Here is a 25,521-nt window from a genome sequence, read left to right on the forward strand (position 1 = left end):
ATGGTAAGTAGGCAAATTAAGAATCAAGTAAAGCTTAACATTATGCAAAGAGTAAAGAACAAAACATCTCCTAAAACTTCAAGGCTGAATTGTGAGGATATGAGCTCTAAAAGAATGAGACTTCTGCCATAAAAGTATAGAGTTATTAGTATTCTCATTTTATTATTGTTACTTTATATTATGAAATGCATTTTTTGAATCTTCTTTTTGCTTAGTCAGTTATTTAAAGCATATGTATTGCCACAGGAAGTATGCTCAAAATGTATGCAGGATACCAGTATACCAGTAGAAGCACATATGCACAGCAAGAATAATCCTATGTTAAGTTACATTTGCACTAGCTTGTAGTCATTTTATTATCTAGACCACCTTCCGGACTATCTTATACACTATTGCATAGTGCTTGGAACAGGGTCTGGCACACAGCAAGAAGTTAATTAAATACTTGTTGCCTTGACTATACATTACACTTCCTTGTACATAAATAAAAGGTACTTATATTTTTTTATCCTCTTTCAAAATCTATTTTATATTAAACTATTAAAGATAGAAAATAGATGAGGCGAAGAAAAATAGTATTATGCAAAATAATCTGAAAGAATATTAGTTTTTACTTATTAAAAAAGTACGGCTGTATTCTGGCTTTGTTTTAAGTCTGTTTAATAAAGACCGCATATACTAGTACTGCTAGTACTAGTATATGTGGTTTTTATTAAACAGATTTAATGTATCATTTTCATTTTGCTATTCTTATAAAGTGCTTCTATTTATGTGCAGTAATCTTAATGGCACACAAGGTTAAGAATAGCATTCATCATAAAACTAATTTGAAACTTATTTTGCCAATCCTACCATCATTTTAGATCTCTCAAGATAAGCTGGCTGGCTATCAATTTTCTTTCATAGTAACACTGTCATGATGCCCTTCTACAACATAGAGCAAGATAAATAAACAGTACTTTCAGAATTGCATGGCATGGTTTAGTGACAGTTATACTCTCTTCAATATCACATTAAAAATTCTGTTTACCTAAGTTCCCAAGGACTGGCTCCGTGGTAAGTTCTTAGGGCAGAAAACTGGGAGCACTACTACTTGAGGTCTGACCTATTAATTTTTTTTTGGTGAAGCAATTGGGGTTAAGTTAACTTGCCCAGGGTCACACAGCTAGTAAGTATCAAGTGTCTGAGGCCGGATTTGAACTCAGGTCCTCCTGACTCCAGGGCCGGTGCTCTATCCACTGTGCCACCTAGTTGCCCCTAAGCTTTTTTTAAATATATTTTTTGATATCTTTTACTTTTACATCATCTACATTTCCCAATGTATTACGCCCTGGATCCCTCCAAGAGAACCATCCATTATAATAAAGAAAAAAATTCAGAAAAAAATGAACATTTTGAAAGTCTGATGTTACACGTAATATTCCACACCCATATTACCCTACTTCTGCAAAGAATGGGGGGGGGGAGGTGACTTCTCATGTCACTTCTTTGGGGTCAGATTTGGTCAGTATAATTTCACAGCATCATTTTAATTGTTTTGCTGCTGCTGCCTTTTCTATTTATATTGTTACAGTCATTGTGCACACAGTTTTCCTGGTTCTGCTAACTTAACTTGACATCAGTTCTTCTAAGTCTTTCCATGCTTCTTTGTATTCATCATTGTTTCTTCTTATGTATGTATTTAGAATTGTTCCCACCTTACATGTAAAAAACGAATTGTAAAATCTATTTTTAAAACTTTGTGTTCGTAATTCTCTTCCTTCCTCCCTATTGCCCCCTTAAGAACTCAAGCAATTCAAGTTATACATGTGCAGTCATGCAAAATATAGCAGACAAAAAAACTTTAGAAAAGGGAACTAACAACAACAAAATATACTTCCATTTGTATTCAGATACCATCAGTTCTTTCTCTGTAGATGGATTGCATTTTTCGTAAATCCTTCAGAGTTGTCTTGGATTACTGCATTGTTGAAAATAACTAAGTCATTCACAGCAGATCATCTTACAATATTTCTGTTATTTTGTATACAGTAAATTTCACTTTGAATCAGCTCATGTAAGTCTTTCCAGGTTTTTCTGATAGCATCCTACTCATTTTTTTTTTAGAGTAAACTACAATTATATAGTACTTTTTTTTTCTTTTTTTTATGTATAAGGTATTTTATTTTTTCCGTTACATGTAAAGATAGTTCTCAACTTTTGTTTATACATGCTTTACAATTTCAGATTTTTCTCCCTCCCTCCCCTCCCTCCTCCCTCCCCTAGACAGCAGGTAATCTGATATAGGTTATATCTATATATCTCTATACAATTTATATAGTACTTTAAAGGGAGATTTCCTTACAGAACACCCATGACATTGATTATTGCATCAACAATAATAGCTAACATTTATATAGTACCTTATACCTGACAAAGAATTTCTTCACAATAGCCCAGCAAAGTACCATCCTCATCATCCACATCTTACATTGCTCTTGCCTCTGCTTCAAATTTTTCCCCAGTTACTATTGCTGTTTCCCTCCATCCTATTCGCTCCCCATGATATTTACTCCATTTTCTATCTTATTTTGCCCTTTCCCTCCTCAAAAGGGTTTTGCTTCTGACTGCCCTCCCCCAATCTGCCCTCCCTTCCTTCGCCCCTCCCCCCGTATCCCCTTCCCCTCCCACTTCCCCAAAGAGCAAGATATATTACTATACCCACTTGAGTGTGTATGTTATTCCCCCTTTGAGCCAATTCTGATGAGAGTAAGGCTCATTCACTCTCCCACTCCTCCCCACCTCCATTCATCATTGTTTCTTGTAGCTCAATAATATTCCTCATTTAGCCGTACCTCAATGGAAAGGCATCAACTTTTGTTTCTAGGCCTTTGCTACCATAAAAAGTACTGATGTAACAATTCTGGCGTATTATAGGGGAGCCTTTGATTTTTGTCATTGACCTCTTTGGGGGATATACATAGCAGTGGAAAGGGATATAGATATTTTAGTTGCTTTCTTTGAATAATTCCAAATTGCTTTCTAGAATAGTTACATTAATTCACAGTTCTGCCAACAATATAAAATATTTAATATTCAAGTCATGTGTTCATTTTCAATTTATTACAGGACATGTCTTAAAATATCAGTCTAAACTGACCTGTTTGTTTAAACTGAATGGCATGTTAAAACCTTGTGTATATCTTTACTGTACAAAAAAATCAAACATAAAGACATTTTTAAAAAGCAACATACTTTTTTCTTTTTTAAAAGATCACTAAGATATACTATTACAGGCTTTCCCAAATGTATATGCTCAGATACATGAATAATATCTAAATAATTTTTCATTTAAAAATTCTATATTCTAAATCTATTCAGATTCATAATACAATTTTGATGATACATAGAAGACTCCAGCGTATTATATTTGCAATCACTTTAAAAAAATATTCCCTTCTGCATCCAGTCAAACTGATGTTTGCTGTTCCCCATACATATGGCATTCACCATCCCTCTGAAGTCTTTTTTGGGGGGGGGGGCACGGCAATAAGGGTTAATTGACTTGCCCAGGGTCACAAAACTAGTAAGTGTCAAGTGTCTGAGGCTAGATTTGAACTCAGGTCCTCCTGAATCCAGGGCTGGTGTTTTATCCTCAATTCCTTCTATGTACAGCTGTTGTGTTCCATGCCTGGAATGAACCTTCTCTTTACCTCTGCTTCTTAAAATCCCTACCTTAGAATGGGAGCTCCTTGAGGGCACGAACTGTGTTGTTTTGTTTTGTATTTTTAAATAAAGTTTGAAGAACTATGTTTTTGCTTTTCTTTGTTTAGTTGCCTTAAAGGCAAATAAGCAGGACAATGGTTAGAGCACTGGACCTGGAATCCGGAAGACAGCCTCAGACACTTTATAGTTATGTAACCCTAGATGTCACTTAACATCTGTCTGTCTCAATTTCCTCAATTGTAAAATGGGCAGCGCTCACCTCTCCTGGGGTTTTTGTCAAGATCAAGTGAGATAATATTTGTAAAGTACTTAGTACAGTGCCTGGCACATAATATCACAGAAATGCTTATTCCCATCTCCTTCCTCATCCAAGAAAAGGTAATTTTTGGACCACTAATAAATCATCGAAGGATGAAGTTTCTATTGACTAGAATGGAAGTATTATGGAAATTTGCCACAACGTTAGATATGAAATGTGAGAGTAGCAAGGACACTAGCTCTGGAGTCAGAGGGCTTGGATTCAAATCCTGTTTATGACACTTCCAGCATGAACTTAGACCAATTCCTTAACCTCCCTAAGCCTCAGTTTTCTCATCTGTAAAATGATGAAGTTATTGTCTGTTCTCTGATCTATGATCTTATGAAAATAACAGAGCTAGAGGCAGCATGGCACAGCAGAACACATCTTGGTTTTGTAGTCTGAGAAACTTCGGTTAATTCTTACCTCCAAGTGTTATTCCTTGTGAGACCCTTGGACAAGTTCCTTGCCCGCTCGCCCCCCCCCCCAGTTTTTCCTTATTAGTTAAATGAGAAGGCTGAACAAGATGGCCTCTGAAGGCTCTCTATCATCTCATTATTGCTAATAGTCAGATCTAAAAAGTCCTGGATGCTTCTGATGACAAGGAGTGTTTGCTAATACCAATAAGGACAGACAGCAGGAATAGAAGTGAAAGTCTTCCAAATCAAATGATTTAGTAAATCCTTTGCAAATGACAACCTGCCTAAGCAGTTCCTGAACTGAGGATTTACAAATTTCTATTTTGATTGGGATGTTTGGGGTTTTTTTTTGGGGGGGGTGTTGTGTTGTGTTTTTTTGTTTGTTTTTTTGGTGAGGCAATTGGGGTTAAGTGACTTGCCCAGGAGTCACATAGCTAGTAAGTATCAAGTGTCTGAGGGTCAAATTTGAACTCAGATCCCCCTGAATCCAGGGCCAATGCTCTAACCACTGGCACCACCTAGGCTGCCCCTGTGTTTTGTTTTTTAATACTACATTAAAGGAGTGGGGAACAGAATTGGGGAAACTTTCTGAAAAATTCCCTAAAGGCCCTGGAATTAACTCCAACAAGACGCATCCTTTGAATCTCAAAAAGGCTGTGTGGTACAATAGGAAATGTTGGACTTGGCTCAAAAGACTTGGATTCAAATTCTGACTCTTGGGCAAGTCAATTAACCACTGTGGTTAATTTGTCCTAATTTGTCAAATGAAGGATTCAAACACCAAACTTTTCTTTATGAAATCTCATTTCGCCCAACTTCTAGGTCTCTCTCCACATAAATAACCTTATGCTTAACATTTGCTGTACACTATTTATTAACTTTATAGTTATATAATACATATTTGCATATATGCTCATCTCTCCCATCAGAATGAAAGCTCATTTCAAACTGATCATTTCATTCTTTGTGACTATCTTCAATGCCTGGCTCACCAGAGGCATTTAATATTTGCTAATTGACTGATGAAAAGGGGTAGGATAGATGACTTTGAAGTTAAAAATTTATGATCCAATGACTATTATTTTACACATCGGACAATATACTTTTCCAGCTTTTAAATTCAACACTTTATATAAAGCTTTAAAGTTTCCAAAATGTTTAACATCTATTTTCATTTGAGGAAGGGAACATAGGTATTATCCCCATTTTACAAATGAGAAAAGTGAAATTCCAGACTAATCCTCCAAGTAGCATCAGTGGAAAATATAAATGATCTCAAAAAGGTTTGAATTCTATAGCATTTTTGTAGTAGCAAAGTAGGTGCTCCTCAAATGGGAAATGGCTTAGTATGGGGGCAAATGAATGTAATGAAATGCTATTTCACTGTAAGAAAAGATAGAAATGAAGAATACAGGGAAGCATGAAAAGATTTACGAACTTATTTAAAGTGAATTGGAAGCAGAACATGCCAAAAAATAAATGGAACTATGTAATTATAACTAGACTTGGCCTTTAAAAAAAGGCAAGAATGCAGCTTCCTCCACTCTTTGCTGCATCAAAAGGCATTTGAATATATTGTCACCCAACTGATAGTTATTTTTACTAAACTGCTTTTTTTCCACCCTTCTTACTGTTTGAGAGATGGGTCTGTGGGTATTGGGAAATGAAGGCTATATAAAAACAAAAGATATAATTTTTTAAGAACATAAATTCATGGTGATAACTGTGTAACGTGATTAAAGGAAAAGTGTTTGGGGTATGTTTAGAGGTTGATAAGGGAGACAAACCATTCCATCACACAAAGCTATTCATAGTGCTACATCTGAGTATTGGACTCAATAGATTACACATAGATCTCACTTAGTATGAAAGTTTTATCTTTTTATGGGTCCCTCACTTAGGTTCTATAGGAGCATGGTGTATGTGCTGGTAAATGTTTTAACAACCAGCTCTCCCAGGAAGAACATATTTAAGTTTAATATGCAATATTAATAATTTATCCATCATTTTCTTAAGTCTAGAAAATCATCAAAGCAATAAATCAAGCCCTGATTTGCCAGTAGTTTGCCAATTTCTGAGGTGTACAAGTGCTCACACTGGAAATATAACAATTCAGGAACAAGATAGCTGCAGCATCTCTCTGTGAGTATGAATGTGGGGATAATTTCCAAGTAGAGGAGAGGAATAATAAGATCACAGTGAATACTACAAGTGTAGTACTGATCAACTACTAAGGAGCCTCATGTAAATAAAAGTGAGATGCTAGTTCAGGTTGTGGTAATGGCAACTATCAGATATAAAGGAATAAAACTAAAAACTAAAATTTCAGCTATATTTGAAAGTACATTAAGAATTAAGTGCCCATTAGGGCCTATTTTGTTGTTTCATAAAGTAAGGTTCATTTATTTGCACAGACTTTTTGCTGAAATAAAAAATGTTTTATCAAGCTACTTTTGTCTCATTTTTAGTTTAGACTCTATATTTCTTTATCTAGGAAGATTAAAAAATTATACTCCCTATCCAGAAAAGTATTTTCCTTTTATCTTTCAAGAACATCCTCAAATCCCATTCCCTAAAGGAAAAATTTAAGTTGAGAAATTTCTAGGAAGACCCTTGTCTTTCTCCATACCAGCTTGTATTTCCTTTTATTGCAGCTAGGTGGCACTATAGAACGTTGGGCCTTGAGTCAGGAAGACCTGAATTCAAATTCTGCTTGACGCTAGCTGTAGGACCCAGGGTAAGTCATTTGATCTGTTTGCCTCAGTTTCCTCAACTGTAAAATGGGGGATAAAACCACCACCTACCTCAAAGGGTTGTTGTGAGAATCAAGTGAGATATTTGTAAAGTTCTAGGGATACCTAGTAGGATCTTACCATGTCCTCCCCGTCCTGTCCCTGCTTCCTCCCTTCTTTCCTTTAAAAGGGATGGAAGGGAGGAAATAAAATAATGGCCATTCATTATAAAAAAAAAATTCACCCGTAGTTACTTACTTATCTGCAACTTTCATTGTACTTCTGAAAACTTAAAATATTTGTGATACCTGTTGTACCACTTTAAAAGGAGAGTTCCTGATAGTTTCTTACTCATGGTACCCATTTAGCTCTATAAATCCTCAAAGAATTTCTTGCCATATCTTTTTCTTAAGAATTACGATGTTTTCATTATGTTTTCGAGTTCCCTACAGGAATTAAACACAGTGACTTTGTACCTAGGCACCACATGGTAACGTTTAAAAATATATATTTTACAAATTCTGCAATTAGCCTCTGACCTCAGATCTGGATTTCATTGTCTCCCGGCTGACAGATTCGGTGCAACTAGACAGTAAATAACGTCGTTCCCGTTATTTCAGAACCTCCAGAAGAGGACTGCAGGGTCTTTATCTATCCCTCACAAGCTAGCACGGCAAAGGGGACTCGCAGGGAGCGATTGGCTGCGTCACCCCGAATTCAGGCCATCTCTAGTAACGCCTCAAAGTTAAGTAGTTGCATAGTAACTTGCGTTAGGTAAGACAGGTCCTGCGCCACACCCCGGCAGCCAAACAGACGCTTTTCTAAAAGTTCAATCTTTGGGTTCTTGCTAAGGGAGTTATTTCGCATCGAGCGGACGGATTTGGTTAGTCTTCCCAGCCCGCCACGAATCAACCTATAAATAGCTACCGCTGAGCTGAGTCACCCCCAAGCCCTGAGCTTCCCCCCAGAGAGGAGGGACAGCGCACCTCTCCCGGGGGAGGGGGGGGGGGCCTAGACAGGCCCGTGCAACACCTCCGGGAGGCCCCGCCAATACGGGGCACCTCCCCCTCGCGGGGGGAGGGGGGAAGCTCCTCCGAGCCCGCCCCCACACCCAGCTGCCCCGGCAACAGCGCCGAGCGGCGGCGAAGCGCGAGGCTGCCGGGACTAGGCCGCCCGGGCGCGGTGGGGCCGGACCGGGCCGGGCCGGACGCGGAACCGCGGGGGGCCGGCTACGGCCTCCGCCCCGAACGGCCGCTCACACAATGGGGAGGCGGGAACGCGAGCGGGGCCGCCCCACAGGGGGGAGGTTTAAAAAAAAAAATGCCCTGGCTTCTGGCCAAGCTGGGACATGGAGCTGGGAAGAAGGCAGTGGTGGTTAGTCGTTACAGTCGTATCCGACTCTGGGTGACCCCATTTTGGGGTGTTCTTGGCAAAACTACAGGAGTGATTTGCCATTTCCTTCTCCAGGGGGGAAGGTGTAGAGAGGAATGCCCTAGTCTCGAAGGATCGCTGTACAGCGACGGCAGCCGCAGGGGGCTAGCGCGATAAAGTAGCGGAGGAGCTGGGGAAGGGGGACGGAAGTGCCGCCTCCCGTTGTTAGGGGCCATTACGTCATCCTACCGTTGTCAGCCTGTGGCGGGGGCGTCTGCCCATCACGTGTCCTCAACTCTTTCCCTCCCATTACCCCCACACCCTATTGCGCGCGCGCTCGTGGGCTCCCCCACCCCCACCCCACCCCACCTCCATCTCCCACCTCCGCCCTCCCCTCTCTAACTTTCGCCCTCCCCTGGCTGGCCCGGCTGTCAACAGCGCCCGCTCCGCCTCCATCCCCCCACCTCCTCCCTTCTCTCCCCCCACTCGGGAGCAACTGCCACAGCTGCGCGTCCGGGAGCTCTATGGGCAGGTCCCCCGCCCCCTCCGCCCCCCAACGGCGGGCGCTCGGGGTGCGGAGGCTCCGGAGCTCGGGCGTGTGCGGCTGGGCGGCTCTACTGCCTCTCGCCGCTCTAATCTCGGGGCGCAGGGGAGCTCCAGTGCGGGCTCGGAGCCGGGCAGAGGCGGCCCGACACCGTCCTCTCCTCTCCGAGTCGGGCCGCGGGGCGGGGCTGGGCTCCCCGGCGCGCCGACCTTCCAGCCGCGCGGTTCCCTGGCCCCAGCCCCCGCACGGCGCTAGCTGCCCGCGCCCTTTCCCGTCGCCCCAGGGCTCGCGGTGCGTGTGGATGTAGGCGGTTTTCCCGTCCTCTTTTCCCCGCTGCCCTCCCTTCCCCCGAGGCGGGGCGCACAGGACACCGGAGCGGGCAGCACCTACTGACCTGTCAGCCGAGGAAGACGAAGATCGCGGGCGGGCGGGCGGGCGAGGGAGCGGGCGAAGGGAGGCAGCTGCAGAGCCCTTGGCCCCGGGACTCGAGCTGCCGCTCGCTCCTACAAAGCGAGGAGGCGGCAGCGTCTGCAGCCAGGTGTCCCCCGCGGCCCGGGGCGGGCCCGCGCCCCGCTCTCCCCTCCCCACCGCCCCGCTGGAGGGAACCCCCCGACGGTATTTTTTGTGCAGTTTCAGCAAAGCTCCGAGGAAGTTGGTCCTTTTGTTCCACTATTTATAGATTGCGTCAACATTGCGAAAAGGAGAAGGCGGAGCAGTGGCCCCTCCCCCCTCCTCTCCCCTTCTCCGCTCCTCAGAGAGAAAAGCCCCAGCACACGACCTAAGTACACAACAGGACAGCCCCCCACCCCTCCTTCTCCCCCTCGCCTCCTCCTCCTCCTCCTCCTCCTCCTCCCACTCCTGCAGCCCCAGGAGCAATCCGGCCAAACCCCGTCACGTGCCTGCCAGGGAAAACCAGCTTGCCAGAGCCCAAGTGCTCCCGCGCCGCCTGCCATCAGCGGTAGCAGCCGCGAAGAGAAACTGCCTCCCACCCCTCCCTTCCCCCCAACCCTCTCCGGGCACTACTCCTCAGTACCCAAACATCCCCTCTGCTGCCCGATCCCAGAGCGTCTGAGCAAACGGGGTCGGTTCCCCGTGGGGTTGGCACCTTGCTTACGTGTATCTGTGCGTTCCCTTGCGTCCTTGTTTCTACCCCTCCTGAGAAACACCGTCTACACCCCTGGGTATACTCGTGTTCGTGCATTTAGATAGGACTTATGCCTGTGCATTGCAGGTGTATATATTTGCATGTGTTTCAACCCCCCTCCCCCCCCCCGACTCTCATGCTTTCGGCCGAATGTGAGGTAAAAAAGACCCTGGCTGCGCCTGGGTCAAGATCAAGACACGCCTGCACTTTATCGGGAGGTGGTGATCACACATAAGGCAGCAAACAGCACAGGTATTAAAAAGGCGCTCGGAAAAGATTCCTTATCTTCACAGGTGCTGTGACAACTTGCCGTAGTTTACTTCCACCTACTGCGTACAGCTAAGGAATTGAAACTCCTGTTGCTGGAAGGTGTTTGAGGCCGGCAGGTGTCGAAAAAGTTGGTTTTTAAAGAGTTAATGGCAATAGGCTTTTAAGAAAAATATTTGAACCTTCTATTTATACCTGGTCACGAAATTATAGACTCCACCATATCCCAAAATGAAACGCAGCACTTCTTTGGCTTAAAACCAACGTCCGAACAGTGTAAATAAGGAACACTACAAACACAAGAGGCGGCCTTACAGTGGAACTAAGTAAAATTAACTTTTTCCTAGTGTTACAATCTCGGTTTCCAGAAGCTCCCCTACTCATTTGCTTATTTTTATGTCGCATTTTAACTTTCTTAGAGTTGCACTTGGATCATTTCACAAGTCAGATCCCCATAGAAAAAGCAGGATGAGCTGGACACGTGAAGAGGGCCAGGAAATACATAGGACCTCTTTTTCTCCTGCTCTGGGCAGCTGGGCAATATGGTAAACAACTTGCTGGAAAGTGTATGATTGAAAAAAAAAGTCGTTTTGGGAAGGCATTCCTATCAACTTCTCCTTACCCAATTGTAGAGGGGACCAATGGGGCTTTGGCCAGAATATCCCCTGGAGAGGAAAGAGCACAGTGCTCACGATGTCCGAGTGTGTTGCGGATTGTAAAGCAATACAACTAGGTGAGGCGGGAAATTGGACTTGTCTGAACCTGTAGAGTGCTCTTCAAATTCCTAACTGGTCACCGAGAAGTTACTACTGTGTTTTGTTACTTTTGTTAGATATTTGTATAACTTTTTCTGGACGTGTGAACTTTAAAAAAAAAAAAGGTTAAGAGGGAGAACCCTAAACATTAGTTCAATTAGCTTACAGAATATTTTTTTTAGAGAGAGGTTATGTTATAAAACATAAAGGGAGATTATGAGGTGGGATACTTTACACTTGAACACTTTACACTGAGATTTCAGAGCCAGGCTCAATAGAACCTGTTGCAAATGAGTCAGAATTTTGAACAGATTTTAATCCTAACTGTTGGTTTCATGATTTTCCCCCTGCTGCTGAAGGAAGATTTTCTTCATGGGTGTTAACCTCCTATCTATCCTGATTTCTAAACAATTAGCAAATAGGCCTCAGTTGGACTTTTATAGTATCACTTTCTCCCTTATTCCATTCCTTTTATTTTACAGTTAGCCTTTTGGCTGTATTAAGGACAGTTTTGTTGCAGTGCGGTCGCATTTACATTTCACAAAACATTTTTTTCTTACATTAAAAAAGAGTGAAGTTTTATTTTTCTTTGTCACTGAAGAAACAATGGCTTTATGACACACCCTCCGGGGTCAGTCAGTCTTTACAATCAGCTCTACCGATTTAGACCAACTCCGCCAACCTCCAGCTTCCTGGCTCCCTCCCCACATTTTCCTCTCCTAATGCCCCTCGTTCCACCACCCCCCTCCTCCCCAACACCAGAATTACTTTATTACCTCCAAAGAACACTTTTCTTCGCTCTCCATTTACCACCCCACCCCCTTGCACTTTTCCGCGGCTTTCCAAACTGTTTAGCGAAAGGAAAACGAAAGCACCCTGTTCCCAGAGCCCCGAGCCGACCAGGACTAGCGGCTTTTCCCTGAGATCTCGCCAAGACTGAGGGGAAAGAGGGTAGCGGATGGGTGACGGAGGGGCTGGGGGAAAGGAAAAGGGGAGGTGCCGGTAGCTTGCCCGTCTGCCTCTTCTCCAGGGAAAAGCAAACAAATGCCTTATCCTAGCAAGAGTCTGGAGTAGGTACACTTGGAAAACTTTGGCCTCTAGCTGGTGTAAAAATAAAGTAACTGTCATTAGGGACGCGCCGTGGGGTAGGAATGGCAGTTGCGAAGTAGGAGGAGGGGAAATGTTCCCGACGTCTTTCTAAAAACAGATTTGCCTAAGCTAGCCAACTGCCCAGAGAACGTGGCAGACGAGCAGCGAGATGCTGATATGGGCACAGGAAGAAGGGGCCAACGCAAGCAGTAGTGCGGAAAACAGTAGGCAGAGCTGCAATAGACCTCGGCTAACCGCAGGGCAACCGGCAGTTCAACTGGGATTAGGATCGAGCAAAAAGCCCTGGTCGTTCAGAGTTGTTGCAACATGGAAGTTGGATAAAACCCAGCAGAAAAGCTCTCAATTATTATTATCACTTCATGAAACTTGCGAGGAACTCATTCCTTTCACTTCATGTAGCCATTGAGTTAGGGAACGATGAACACAGGATAGATTTGTATTAAGTACAATTCCTGTGGGCAAGGCCCTCTGGGCAGTGGAGGATTTCCTGGGTGGAGCTGTTTCCAGAGTTATGTATATGAAAACCCTTTGAGAGATGGCGTCTAGTCTAAGGCTCACCAGTTAAAATGGTGACTTTTCCCACTATCAATTTTGCCTTCAGGTTGTTTACTTTTTCAGTACTGTGCATTGGTGCGAAAACCGAACAGATGTGATCCCAATAAAAATCTAATAGGTTACCCTCATAGCAAGGAGTCAGTATTTAATGAGAGTTTGCATCAGAGGCAGGTACAAGTTTCATCAATTGTTTAAAATGTAAATATCTAAATGGCCCAGCTAAATGTAGGAACTGTTTCATTAACAAGTGCCTCATTCTCAGATGGGCCCCCGAATTGAGTGGATCAGGTGTATGAGCATTCCTCATACAGCAGGAGAAAAATATTTAGGCAGACGCCTCTTCTACTCCTACTTTAAAATGGCTGTTTATTTTTTTCCAAGAAAACAAGCACGGCTAAATTTGTTTACCTTTTGTTTACCTAGAATCTGAATTGAGGATTAAAAACCCTCAATACTGCAAAAAATGATACCTATTTTTAATCATGCTGGATGAAGTTTTGAAAGTTGAGCCATTTCAGCTGAGCTCCCTGGAATAGAATGATTTTTCCAAGGCGGTGTTTGGATAAAATGACCAGCAGGTCTAGAATTGAAAAAAAAAATCTCCTTAGCCATACCTGTAACTACACCTAGGTCTAAAAATATAAGACTGACAACCCCATTTTTTTTTTTGCAGTGACAAAAATCTTGAGAAGAAATGGCATCCCGAGTTTCCCCTTATAAGTAGAAATGCATTAGATTTCTTTAAAAATAACTTATTGACAACTTTCTTGGCCCAAAAAATGAAACAAAAATGCCATATTTCAGAGAACTCCAGCTCTTTGAGTTTCCGGTAATTTACTTATGGCCAGTGATTTGTTCTTTTCCCTAGATTTCTTTTGCCAGTTTCGGTCTCTTTTAACTTCTCTTGGGAAAATACAGATATAATAAAAATTTGATTGCAAGCTGAAGCATCGAGAACAATCAGTCTACTGCCTCGTTAAGATCTGGGATATTTCTTGCTCAAAAAGAGCAAGTAGAAATAACAAAAGTATTTTTAAACCCTGAAGTTGTCTTCACTCTATAGTTCCACTGTTTTCTATCTCTGGTGTTTTAAAAAACGGTTGTGCCTGAAGAGAAATGGTTACAATTTCGACTCCTTTCTTTAAAAAGTAATCTGCTAATGCTGCTATTCCCCAGAGCCATCGAAAGCCTCGGCCTTGCTCACACCACCTGAACCCGAACCAAAGACCTCGATTTGGATTCCACATCGGAAACAAATCTATTTCTCGCGGGGAAATGGGGACTTGCCCTAGCGATGGGTCTGGCTTTAGGTTTTATGGGGAATATGATCTGGAAATGGGAACGCCTGCTTATACAGCGGCAACACGCCCCGCGCCTGTTCTCTTGGGCTCTTTCTAGCGTCCAAAGAGCTCGTCAACTTGCTGCCCCTTTGGGATAGCCTCTGAGGTCAGAACTTTCTTGGACTTGGGAAGGAGCTAACCCCAAACCCAGGTTATCCTCCCTTCCCTCCCCTCATTCCCCCATCAACATTCCCTCACCCCCATCCCCACCCCCAGCCCGCTCCCTCTCTCTTCCGGGCTGCCTCTCGACCTCCACAGCAAAGTTTTTACACTGAAGGAAAAAGTTTGTTTGGGGAAAACAATAAATTCTTCAACAACAAGGGAGGAGTGGGGAGTTTTCTTTTTCTTAATGCAAATACAATCTTTCACACGGTGGCTCTTGTTAAGGCGAAGTAACTCGTCCTGGATTTAGACGAATCTCTGAGATTTTCCCTAATCGTTCCCCCCTCCCCCCCTCCCCCCATCTTCCTGAGACTGTTGAGATAGGCTGCAGGACCCCTAAACCTTCTCCACCCCCTCCATTATTTCATCATCCCCTTAAGCCTCCAGGGATCCGGGCAACTTGCGAAATGAATTCTCCCCCGCCTTTCCCCCAAGCATCGGAAATGTCTAAAGGGTTAAAAGAATTCTGGAGAAACAAAAATAGTCGGTGAAGTGAAGGTAGCGGTTTGGGGGCGGCTATGTACAGAGTAAAGAGTTTGTGGTCAGAGAACCTTGGGTTCCAGTCTTCCCTGCCATGCTTACTTGCCTTTGTGACTTTAGGCAAGTCGCTAAGCCTCTCTAGGCCTCAGTTTCCTGATTTGTAAAAGGACTAGATGGCCTCTAAAGTTCTTTCCATCACTGTTCTATGATCCTTTGTTACAAATTTACCTGTTTTGATCAAGCTGGCTGGAGAAACCAGATTAGTGTAACGGGATTTGCGAAAGCAGGATGGGAAAGGTATAAAATGAGGGAAAACAAACACCTGCGATGGAAGGGGATGGTCTTAAGGGAGAATAAGTGGGGATGCCTAGAGGGAAAACAAAGCAGTAGTTAATTGCATTGCTCAATTCTAGCGGACAGGATTTTTTTGCCAGGAGTTTTTCTCTCCAGCTTCACCTAGAACCGGGCTCCAGGTTTACGAAGCAACTACGAGCACCCGTTTTTTTTCTCCAAAGAACCAGAGCCAAGTCCCAGAGGACGAGGTCTGGTACCTCCAAAGTTCTTAAAGCTATCGAGGAGATTAAAACATGATTTTCAAGTGAGCTTTGTGTTTTGTTTTGTCCCCGGAAAGTTTGGGGTAAGAACATTTCACTACAAAATAAAGTACTCCCACCCCCTCGGAACACCTTGAAGGATAATAACTTTAAATTATTTATGGGAAGTGGAGCAAGACACCAGAAGCCTTTGATTATTTCATCATTAGAGACCTTTTTCCTCTGCTACCCTCTTTCTAACCTTAGTGAGATTTGACACTTGGCAGTGTTGGCTCGAATATAAATCAGAAGCGTCTTTGCGTAGAACGGTGCTCACAGCTGCTTGAAGTCTGAGCGCACAGAGAAATACCACAGCGAACCTTGAAGTTAAGAGAGTCAGAAATATGCGAAAATCAACAACTAACGGGGTCTTCTCTAGCTATCCTTGGGAGCTACCATTTACACCTTACTCTATTCTTTATTTGCGAACTAAGAAAGTTCTTTCTAATTAGCTCGTGCCTGAGAAGCCCTCCTTTACATACTGAAGAACCAACTAACTCCAGTATCACCAATGCCCTGGGCAGCATCGACTGTACCAGGTTTGCGCCCCATCTTCGTTCTTTCTGTCAATATGTTTGAACAACTAACTATACTTACTCTAAGGGCAGTCTGAGAGACACCGCCAGAAATATGCACGCCTTTAGGTTTTATCCCAGACAAGCATTTTCCAAGCGACAGAATAATGCCTTTTCCATGCAAAGTACGATGACCAAAATATTAATGACTTTTCTTGCAGAGAAGCAAGCCCCTTCCCTCTCTCCCTCTTCTTTCTTTCCTCTTAATTGCCAAGTTTTCCTCAGTTTCTCCCTGTCATCTTCAGTTTCAGCAGCTCGACTCTATTATAATACAATTATATTTTACTGCCAGTACAATATCAATGTTTTAAAAGTCAGTGTGTACCACGTTGTTCGCATGTCCTTTACAAAATGAGTAATGTTTTCGGTATCCACCCACAGCAGCGGAATAAGTTTTTGCTTTTATATCTTATTATCACAACCGGAGGGCAGTAATTGTCTTATGCTCTTAATAGAAATAAAAATAATTACCAGTACCTTTTTTCCTTCCCTCCCTCCCCTCCCCCACCCCTCAGCACTTCCAGGATTTCTTTTATTATTCCTACAGAATTGGGGGTGTTTTCATCTGTGCCGAGTTTCTTTGGATTTTTCAGACAAGGGGCTAACACCTTGATAGAACAGTCTGCTTTAAAAAATGGCATTAACAAGAAATCTCATTGACAGAACACATTTCTCTTTTCGTTATAGTGTCGACTGTGTAACTTCGATGGGGGAAGTAACACACTTAGCAACGAAATTCTTGAAAAAAGTATTCAATAGCAAAGACACTTACCCGATTTTGAGCGTGCAAATGAAGGAGAATTAGCCTTGAGGATGACACTTCATCATCCCAAACTTCAGCAGGTGACACAGACTTCCAAGTGTTTTTAAGGCAATTGTGTTCGACTTTCTCTTGCTGTTCAAAGAGACTTTATTCACTTTTTTTTTAATCCCGAATTTCTTTCTCCTATGACTTTTGTGGTTTATTGTTTTACTAAACATCTGAAGAGAAAATAAAAATCTTGTGACAGTTATGCATAAACGCGAAACTGATCAAAATAAGTCAAACTCTTGTAGTAATGTAAGATACCTGTCATTAGTTGCTTCCATTTTTACAATCTGCTTAGAGTAAAAACGAAATTTGTCGGTTCTTGACTCCCAATTTTCATTTTTGATAGAGCCGCTTTTCCATTGAGAAGCTTACAGGTCATGTGTTCATTTATTTACCTTTAAAGCACACCTCAGTCTCGACCGCATCGTTACCGCGGCTGGAGCCTTTTGCGTGGACAGTTTTGGTTTTTAGAAAGAAAATAGGCTGGAGGAGGAGATTGTAGCGTTTATGGTTTGTAAAAATTCACTCTGGCTCTTTCCCTCCCCCTTTCTAACTTCTGCCTGAGTTGAGAGCAAAGCAAAGGGCTGCTTCGAGAATCACTACGAATCACCTAGTCCATGAATATTTTCTTTGGGGCCCGTTCTCGGGGAATAAACAGACACTTCTGAGTGAGTTTCCTCAGCAACATGTTAACACTGCTCTCGAAAGGAAAAATAAAATAAAACAACGAGGACTTTCCAGGACCATCGCCTCCTGTTACATCTTTTCCGAGCTGGAAAAAAAAAAAAGAATCGCGCTTCACACTTACCTTTTTCACAATACACACGACCACGCAGGGCGATAAAGTCTTGTTTGTCTCCCTCCTGACTTTTAGCGGAGAGCGCTCTGGGTAAGACTTAGGACGCAGTTGTGCTCTATTTTATACACGCGCGCGCTTGAATGGCTTACCTTTGCGAAGACTCATCAGGGTGGTGGGGGCAGCCGCCTCTCCAGAACTCGGGATTTTCTTCCCCACCTCCAGAGCTGCAACACTTTCCCAAACAATTTTAGGTGTTAAGAGAGATAAAGCGTTTTTCCTGATCTCTTTGCAGCGAGGAGGAAGGGAAAGTAGGTTCCAATAAATTCAGCATCTCCAACCTCAGGTCTGAGTAGTGGATAAGCGCTCACGTTCGCCCTGACTTTGGTTCCTCTCTCCTCAAATCCGCCAACCCCTCCAAATCCTTCTTCACCCTAAGGATTTGCTACATGATTGTTGTCTTAACCTCCTTAGCTAAAACAGGAAAACACTCCATTACTCTTGCCCAGTAAAACCTGTATTATCTAATGATTGCCTTTATTTTGTTGTGGTGGTAAACAGAAACTTGTCACTTTCTTCGCCCCCCCAAGCTAGACGCAATCAGACTTAGCAGCGAAATTCCTAGTCTTCTTATCCGAATAAACTCGAGGGCTCGCATATGTAGTTTGTTAAATTGGTCTCTGGTCCCGGGAGATGAGAGTGGCTCGGCCCAAGCAGAAGGTCACGAAGGGGCCTTGTCTTGCCTAACTAAGCGGCCACACCGTTTTTGAAACTCATTAGAGTTTCCATTACCTGCTCCAGATTGGGCAGCAATGGAAAAGTGTTTAGGTTAGGAAATTAGCAAGAAAATGCTCAGGGGGATAGGAGAACACTATCAAGCAGGAAAAACCCACAAGGATCCTGCTGGCTGTCAGACCCTTAAGCAACAGCTGTATTAGTGAGAGTCCAGGACTGGTTTGGCCTACTGGGTCAGGGGGAGGACATTCGAGGCCAAAGGAAAAGGCTGGTGCCTGTGCTAGGAATCTTCCCCGATCATGGCAGATCTGAGCAAGTCCAATGAGCAGCAGAGGCCCATTCTTTTATATTGTAAGGCCCTAAGAGACCAGACAAAAGCTGGGGAGAGGGAGTTATAAGCAGAACATAGAGAGTTTACATAGAGAGAAACTAGTGACTTGCACACATACACAAAGATCCTCTATTAATGTCCCTTAAGGCAAATTTAGCAAAAACTGGGTTTTAAATGATACAGCTCTCTCATTGAGGTTAGGCCTCTAAGACCCTGAGTCACTTCAGTTCCAGGGCCTCAAGAGAAATCATCAGGGCATCTCCATAGGTCTGTTGACCTGTATTTGGGGTTAGGACTATCTTTTTCTCATTCAATAAGCTATGCTGTAATGAAATTAGAAAATGAAAACCCAAATAGGACTCTCCTCCTATGGCCACTTAGGTTTTCTGGACTCTAAGGATGTTCTGAAGACATTTTTTCCCTTTATAAAGTCCAAGTTCCACAGTCAAAAGTAGTCGGCAGGACCTAGTAAGACACAGATAAAGTTTCTAAATATCCATACCCATTCCATGTGAGTAAACGTGCCAGTAATTTAAAAAACAAAAGAAAACAATTGAGAACAACCAAAAACTAAATTGAAGAGCACCTCTTAGGAAACACTTTAAGATGATTTCTTAGTTACTGTTATCTCACTTATAAGTACATACTAATATCGAAGTACCCTCTCTGACCCTGCAGATTAATCTTTTGATAAGGTTAAATGGGAAATTAGGAGGAAGGTGACAGTTAGATAATTCCCTGTGGTGAAACTTGACTTCTGAAATCAGGATAACTTCTGTTTAGGAAGGAACATTCTCTTCCTCTCAACTCCCTCCTGGTCAGATTTTGAATGGAAATGTTTTCCTCTTCCTCTAGGCCTGACACGATGGTTTACTTTCTTTTATTTGGGAAAGGGGACAGAGATAGCCCTTCTGGATTGGTCTGTTTTATTATCATTTCAGTTCTTCAGAAACCCTACTGTGGGAAGGTCGGACACCTACTGTGTGTCTGAAGTTGCAGCATGAGATGAATTGTTGACTTCTGTGGTAGAAAAACAACACAAAGACCTAGTAGTTAACTGTCCAAAGACCTTTTTTTTTCTCTAGAGAGACTTCTCACTTATTAAATGCCAAGTGATATAGTGAATTTAGATGATCCTTTCTTTTTTTTCTCTTTTTTTTGGTGGGGCAATGAGGGTTAAGTGACTTGCTTAGGGTCACATAGCTAGTAGGTGTCAAGTGTCCCTACTGCTCATTTTATAGGTAAGGAAACTGATGCCCAGAAATGACTCACTCAGGGTCACATAGGTAATAAGTAGCAGAGCTAAGGTTCAAACCCAAATACTCTGATTGCAAGTAGACAGCTAGGTTGCACAATGGGTAGAGCACTGGGGCCTGGAGTCAGGAAGACCAGTTCAAATTTGAGCTTAGACACAGCATTTGTGTGACCTTAAGCAAATCACTCAACTTGTTTGCCTAAGTTTCTTCAACTGAAAATGGGAATAATAATAGCATTTACCTCCCAAGATTGTTTTGATGATTCAATGAGATAATATATTTGTAAACTGCCTTGCACATAGTATGTACTATATGAATGCTAGCTATTATTATTTACTATTATAGCACTGCCTTTCAAGTTAACATTGCTTCAAATGCAATCCTTAGTTACATATTGGAACACTAATAAAAGTAAATACTTGCTGGGCATCTAGTCCTTTCAACAACAACAAATCACCAACCCCTTGTCTCCACCCCACTGTTCCCAGGTCCAGGGCTGGATATCTTTGTCTTGGATTATTCTTTAATGACAACAGCAACAGCAACAACAGCTTGATGGATCCACTTTTTTTTTTCCATTAATGTGCTTATTCCCTATATTGGTGCAGATTTGCAACCCATGCAATTTTTGTCCGCTTCTTTGTCATTCCCTGCTTGAAAAACAGCAATACCTCCAAATGCCTCTAAGATAAAATTCCTCCGCTTGGCATTTAAAGCCCTCTACAATCTGGCTCCTACTAGTTTTTCCAAATTGATTTTCCTTTCCTTCCTCTCATCTGCCCTACATTTCAAGCAGACAGCTGTGTTTTGTGTGCATGGTTCTCCTTCTCTCACCCAGGCCTTTGCATCCTCTCCTCTTCTTTTTTTCCTTGGAACACTGGCTTCCCTTCAAAGCTCAGCTCAAGTGCAGCCTTCTAAATGAGGTATAGTGGTTCTTCCTATTCCCCTCACCCCAAAAGTATTTTTGCATTTACTTTCTATTTGTCTCCATGAACATATTGTTTTCCACAGTGGAGTATAAGCCCTTTTGGGGCAGGGCCCCTTTTGTTTTCCTCTTTTATCCTTACCTAGCAATAAGGATAAAGGTAGGGACTAGACTTGTGATTGTATTGCTATAAAGAATTTCCACATGAGAAAATTCCCTCTACCAATGCAGGTTGGCAATTACTCTACAACTTTTAGACTTATAGAGTTGTTTTGAGAGGTTGAGTTCATTGCCCAGGGTCACATAGGTGTCAGTGGCAGGACTTGAATCCAGGTCTTTCTGGCTCTAAAGATGACTCTCTGTCCACTGCACCACACTGTCTTTCACACATAGTAGGTATTTAATGAATGTTTGTTGAATTGAATTCCATAAATTCATTGTAGATGATCTACTTAAGTTGCTACAAGCCTTCCTCTATGATTTTACTTATTACACAGATTCCATCACCACAGTAGGGCTGTTGATAAGTGCATGAGCAGTCCATATTATTTTCTGGTCATATATATTTTCTTGATGATGTGGCTGAGTAGTATAGTGGCAATAATGCTAGACTTGGAGTCAGCAAGACCTGAGTTTAAATCCTGACACAGACACTTAACATGCGGTTCTGGACAAGATTCTTAATTTTTATCAGCCTCAGTTTTCTCATCTGTAAAATATGAGTAATAACAGCATCTATGTTAGAGGGTTGTTGTAAGTATCAAATTAGATATATAAAGCATTCTATAAGCCTTAAAGCACTATACGAATGTTAGCTATTGTTATCATCATCATGACCACACGATTTCTTGTCCTCAAATTATCATTGGTAATATGCTTCAGGCTCCTTATGTGATAGGAGGAACTAACGTATGAAGGCCTAGTCTAGGAGATTTGTTCTCCATGGTGGTTTATACAAGTATGTTCAAATGCTCTCTGACTGGTTATAATCTAACACGGAGGTCAGCAAACTATGGTCCATGGGCCAACTCTAACCTGCTGCCTATTTTTTTGGTTCTATAATCAGTTTATACACGGCTCTATACAATATACAGATACCTCTATATAAAGATAGATTTCTAGAATAAGCGATATTAATTTGTCTCTCCTTTTTTGCAGTGATGTTAGTCTGGATCTTTCATACGTTAGGTACAAAAGTCAGGTGGGAATGGCAGTAGGGTGTCTGTGGGGGCCAGAGGTGGGGTAAGGGGGATGAGGATGAAAGAGCCTGGTTGCTTCTTTAGTAATTGCATATGGAGGCCCTTGAAGAACCAAGCAGCTCAGGGCCACCAAAGGCAGGGATCTGAGAGGGAAGTGAAGGGGACCTGTACCACACATGAGGGTAAATGGTAGAGGTAGGAGGTTGCTGCTCCTGGCTCCCTGCTGGCCCAGGAGAAAAATGTAGAGACTCCCTTTGACCCAGAGGCTCTGGTCTATTAGAGGCAGAGTCAAGTAGGGAAGAACATTTTTTTTGGACCATTTGGGAGACAACCTACCCCTCCCTAGTGTAGAGGGACCTTGGGACCCTGGACCAGCCATACAGTGTTACGGGACCGGGTTGGCTGGTCCAGGGTCCCAAGTGATAGCAGATGGAGCTGTGGAAAGACAGTCCCTCTAAGTACAGAAGGTTCAAGGATCATGATTCTTCATGATGGAAAGAAATGCTGCCTAGGGATTTTGGAAAGGCACCAGTACTCAGGGCCTGGGAGAAAGCTACACCTAAGGGGAAGTTCATGAAGACTGTATGAAAGGGGAAGATTTCCAGGACTTTGAGCCAGGAGGTATCTTTTGGCCACATGTATTTTTTACACATGTGCTTTATGACCATTGTACTTTGTTTCTATCTACTTTCAGGAAACCTTACTTGTGCAAAGGGAGAGCAAAACCCTGGCTTGTGGGGGGAGGGGACATTTTTGAAATTATGTTTCTAGCTATACCTTCTCAGTAAATACCCCTTGTAAGAGCTAGTAGAAATTTACTGCTTAATTGATAATAGAAAGTACCCTGGATGGGGGCATGGGAGTGACAATATTAGAAACTCCAGCGTCCTTAGGGATATGTTTAGAACTCTGAGGGGAGTGGTAGTTAGCCACTCTCTGAAAATCCAACCTGTAATTGTGACTGGGATTGAAAGTGAGCCCAGGAGAAATCAATCTTTCTCTCTTTCTCTCTCTCTCTCTCTCTCTCTCTCTCTCTCTCTCTCTCTCTCTCTCTCTCTCTCTCTCTCTCTCTCTCTCTCTCTCTTTCTCTCTCACCCCCTCATCTCAACCTTTTGTTTGTGCATCATTGTTCTTTAGACCACTTTTACTTTTAGCGGTCACTTACTTAACATCTATTCTCATTCCATCTTACCAAAGACCTTGTGAAGTAGGTGGTGCAGGTATTATCACTCCCATTTACAGATAATACCTGTGCATGTTTATGTAGCACTTAAAATTTTACAGTGTTTCCCAACTTAGAACATCTGTGAGGTAGATATTACATAAGTGTTATTTTCTTTCCCATTTTACAGATGAGGAAATTGAAGCACAAAGAAGGTGAGGGATTTTTTTCCCCCACTGTCACACAACTAACAAGTGACAGAAAAGGAAATTCAAACCCAGGACTTCTGATTTCAAAGTCAAGATCTTTCCATTATACTGAGGCTGCCTTAATGAGGAATGGAACAAAATAACTGACATTAGGTGAAATCCATGGTTATCCAGCCTGGAATTCTGTTGCTGCCAGGGATGACATACACTTTAGTTTTCCTTAATAACCCATTATGGTGGGGAGCAGCTAGGTGGTGCAATAGATAAAGCACCAGCCCTGGATTCAGGAGGACCTGAGTTCAAATCTGACCTCAGACACTTGACACTTATTAGCTGTGTGACCCTAGGCAAGTCACAACCCCCATTGCCCCTCGCAAAAAAAAAAATGGCTCTATGGCCCACAGTATAGGTTAATAACCCATTATGAGGGGCAGCTAAGTGGTGAAGTGGATAAAGCACTGGCTCTGGATTCAGAAGGACCTGAGTTCAAATCCAGCCTCAGATACTTGACACTTGACACATACTAGCTGTGTGACCCTGGGCAAGTCACTTAACCCTCATTGCCCTGCCCCCCCCCCAAAACAAATCCATTATGAAAATAGATCTGTACCTTTTGCAATTGTATTTGTGGTTTTGACTTATACCACTCTGTATTCCACAAGCTCTAAAACCTTTTCAAGTTTCAAAGGATTTTCTCAAGTTAACTAAATCTGTGTTCAAATTAACCACCTTTTTTGATTTTTCATTGATTTTAACCATATTCTTTTGTGTTTTTACTTTTCCAGATTAAGCAGTCCTAATTATTTCTGTTTGTCCTGTGCAGTGGTCCCTTGATCTCTTTGTCTGGAATTAAAGGATGCTAGACATACAGTAAGGAGATCTAGGTTTAAATCCTGCCTTAGACCCTTACTGATGGGCCAATTCACTTAACTTCTTACACACTTTATTTCATAATCTGAAAAATGGAGAAAATAATACTTGCACTACTTACTTGACAGGATTGTTATAAGGAAAGCATTTGGCAAAGCTCGAGGCAATATATAAATGTGAATTATTGGTATAGCAACCAGAATTATGGGTATTTCAGAGAGAGAATCACAATTCTGTCCAAAGATAATATCATATAATAACTTATATGTGTTCATATATATGGAAATAAGCATGCGTACATATACATATACAGCACACATATGTAGAAGCAATCCTACAATTTATATTGGAATATGTCTAAATATATATAGTATGTCTCAAAAATCTTAGTGCATTTTTAAGTTTTAAAAACTTCAGAAGCATAAATGCTACAAACTTAGAAAAATAACTTGAAAGTTTGATTAAATTTTTTATATTCATTTAGTTTTATAAATTTTGTATGATAAATGTTTAGTTTTAATTTAATTTTTTGAATGACACTTCATATTGGTGAAGACATATAACAGGTCCTTAGCCACCTTAGTCACTTGGTCTCTCTACATTAGACTTTTTCTTGAGGGATCACATCATAATTGTCATATATGTGTTAAAACCTTATCCTGTGGATGCTCTTTTTTTTTTTTTTTGCACCTATGGATGATCTTAAGGCTAGGAAAACAAATGCCATCCTTTCAGTCACTGAGTAGCAACCTTTGAAAGTTTTTACAAAATTCAAAAGATTGATGAGAGTGTGTATATAGCTTAAGATGGTGGGTAATATTGAATTTTAATTTTAAAATATCGGTATTTTAAAATTCTAAATAATTAACCTTTAAACCTAAAAGTTTGTAGACTTTATACTTAGGAAGTTATTAAAACTTAAAACTGTACTGACTTTTGGGACTATATAAAGATATCTATGTATATAGAAAGATGAAAGATCTTTATCTCCATCTCCATCTAGAGAAAGCTCTGTGCCTATAGATCTAAATAAAGTTCTCTAGATATAGAGATATTTTTCCCAGTGATGGTCCTACATTTTTTTTTGTCCTTTTTGACTAAGGTAATGAGTGTACTGGGCTAATGTCTTCTAGTAACAGGTTGTATTATCTCTCAGGTTCCTTTCCTGAATTATGTC

The 25,521-nt window shown here is 42.0% G+C and overlaps 1 long non-coding RNA gene across 4 annotated transcripts in view; it reads right to left on the bottom strand.

Annotated features, from left to right (window-relative positions):
- The window catches only part of LOC122750714, a 111,026-nt gene extending 101,522 nt beyond the window's left edge, over positions 1-9,504 (bottom strand). For all 4 annotated transcript variants that reach the window (XR_006355752.1, XR_006355751.1, XR_006355750.1 and 1 more), the window contains exon 1: positions 9,464-9,504. This is a non-coding gene — a long non-coding RNA (uncharacterized LOC122750714). The remainder of the gene's footprint in view (positions 1-9,463) is intronic.
- Positions 9,505-25,521: the final 16,017 nt, after the last annotated feature.

The sequence above is a fragment of the Dromiciops gliroides genome, chromosome 3, assembly GCF_019393635.1.
Source record: "Dromiciops gliroides isolate mDroGli1 chromosome 3, mDroGli1.pri, whole genome shotgun sequence".
Lineage (NCBI taxonomy): Eukaryota > Metazoa > Chordata > Mammalia > Microbiotheria > Microbiotheriidae > Dromiciops > Dromiciops gliroides.